The sequence below is a fragment of the Carya illinoinensis genome, chromosome 11 (genome assembly GCF_018687715.1).
Source record: "Carya illinoinensis cultivar Pawnee chromosome 11, C.illinoinensisPawnee_v1, whole genome shotgun sequence".
Lineage (NCBI taxonomy): Eukaryota > Viridiplantae > Streptophyta > Magnoliopsida > Fagales > Juglandaceae > Carya > Carya illinoinensis.
The window spans coordinates 30,747,680-30,750,161 of NC_056762.1; the positions used below are offsets into that span (position 1 = coordinate 30,747,680).

At 37.2% G+C, this 2,482-nt stretch overlaps 1 non-coding gene across 1 annotated transcript; it reads left to right on the forward strand.

Moving 5' to 3' along the window:
* Positions 1–1,554: 1,554 nt before the first annotated feature.
* Positions 1,555–1,626, forward strand: TRNAW-CCA. Its single transcript has one exon. It is a non-coding gene; the product is annotated as a tRNA-Trp (tRNA).
* The last annotated feature ends 856 nt before the right edge of the window (positions 1,627–2,482 follow it).

The following is a 2,482-nucleotide window of genomic DNA, read 5'->3' on the forward strand; positions in this document are numbered from 1 at the left end:
TCATTGCATAAAAAGTTACATTAATTCCAACAACAACAGATCCGATCCCCCGCATTATTAGTTTTGAGCCGCTCGTGAGTTTTGTCATAAAGCTTTTTTACAGTAAGGCTGCAAGAATTAATGCAAGTTGCATGCATGCACTTTAAATCATATGACTTAAGTTGTTAATGGGGCCCAATCATTATATATGCTGAATCATGTGTTCCGCCCCACTGAAAGGTGCAGGAATATTGCTTGGACGGTTGAGCTTGGTGCACACGAGCAAGCAAATCCTGAGGTGAGAGATCGAATACATGAAAACATGTTAAATGATGACTTTTTTTTTTTCTTTCTTGTTTTTTTTCGCTTGTAGACTGTAGATTTGGTGACTATCCTTTCGTTGTAGTTGAATTGTTAGGTATGTGTGATGGGGATGTACTGGTGAGGAGGATCCCACAATTATTGCTGGGACCTGACACACTCACACTCCATTAATTTGTAAGCATTAAGGACAAAATGGTTTCGGGATGTGTGTATTTGGTGGTGGTGAACATCTTGATGATTCTATTGCCCAACTTCCACAACCTCAAATAGTGGTCAATATGACATTTTATTTCCCTAATCATGATGATCAATGAAGATTTGACTACTTTTACAAACTAATAATTCTTTCTTTTATTATTATTATTATTACTATTTTATGCAAGTTCTATGATTGAAATGGGATCGATTGATAACTTGAAGATGAATTGGATTAAGAAATGAATGATGAACTATATATAGTCTTCTAAATAAAATATTGTTTCAAAATTTGAATTCTTTAAAAAAAATGAATTTTCTTTTACAACAATTATAGAATTTGAAGAAAAAAGGGAAAAAATAATTTTTATTAATTCAGTCAAATTGAGCCGTTAAATGATATGTTTAGTTGCGGATCAGCGGTATACCTACGTTGGTTCTGTAAATGATGAGTGGACTCTGTTGGGCTATCAAAATAGCCTAAAAATGACAGTGGACTGAAAAAGAATTAAAAATGGGTCCAAGAGTAGACATTGGACCGAGCATTCAACTTTGGGCCAGTCTAAAATATTTTCTTCTGAATATTTCTAACGTCTGACAATGGTAAAAAACTGCTAGTCCTTCCTAATAAAATCCCTTAAACCATAACACCATATGTTATGGCCCATAAGGAATGCAAAATTTGAGTGGCCCATAAGGAATCGCTTGCTACACAAACGGTGGTGAAGTTAGAACATATATAAAACACCAAAAAATTTTGGAAATGGAAGAGGGTGAGTTCAGTAAATAAAAGGTAAAGGACAATATCATCAAGGCTTTTGTTTAATTGTTTCCAAGACTCCAAGCCCCATGTTCAGCAAAAGCTCACCATCATCCCCAAAGAACACAGATAACGTATTCTACAATGTGTAAATCATTAGAGGAATAACCGAAGACGAGGGAAAGTTGAGGCAAAAGAAACCATCAAAGATCCGAAGAGCTGCAACAGACAGTGAAGTATAGAAAATTTTTAATATATTCTTTGTATATTATATACTTTGCTACAATAAACACAAGGGATCCGTGGCGCAATGGTAGCGCGTCTGACTCCAGATCAGAAGGTTGCGTGTTCGATTCACGTCGGGTTCAATTCCCTTCGATCTCGGTATTTTTACTTTTGCCCAATCAGTAAATGCCACCTGTTTACAGAAACTGAGAAACCAACTCTAAGACCATAAAATGCCATATATTATAGTAGCTCTTTTATTGCCCATAACTATGATCGACTATTGATGCAGACGTCCTTGTCCCCTTCTCATGCATGCAACAAAGAAGGACAAAAATTATGAAAGAGATATGCTGGGAGACAATCAGATGTGATGCGGCGTCTGGAAGAAGAAGAACCAAAGTGAACTGAAGTGTCAACCCGTCGTGAGGGAACACTAGGGCGAAGATGTGGTCGTAGGCTTAGTGACGGGCCGCAGAAGAATAAAGCTTAAGATCAATTAGAGAAGCAACATGGATCGTGGGCTTAATACGGGCCCAACTATGTTCGTTATCTATTTTAATTACAATCAGTATTGTAAGGGTCAAGAGCCCATTCAGAGTAAGGACTCCCAAGTAATTTACTGTTTCTGGTATATTAGCCTGTACCCTAATCATCTAAAATGGTATTCTGTTATTGTTCTTGTAGAGGTGCTTTCCCTCCAAGAAAGTGTGGCCACGTTTAATCACTATTCTATCTCTCTTTCATACTATTTTCTATTACAAGTAGTATCCTAGAGACTAAGTCCTGCTTTCTTGTATCTCAATGGCAGAAGGCACCCGTTTGAAAGATCTTCATGAAGGCTTCACCTCCTTCAAGAAGTCCATTGAATCACACATCAAGAATAAACAACAATGGAGAAAATTGTGGACAGTAGATGATACCTTATTCTGGTGACATCCAACCCAGATTTGTGAGACTTGATTTTCCACCGTTTGATGGGGATGATCTACATGGATG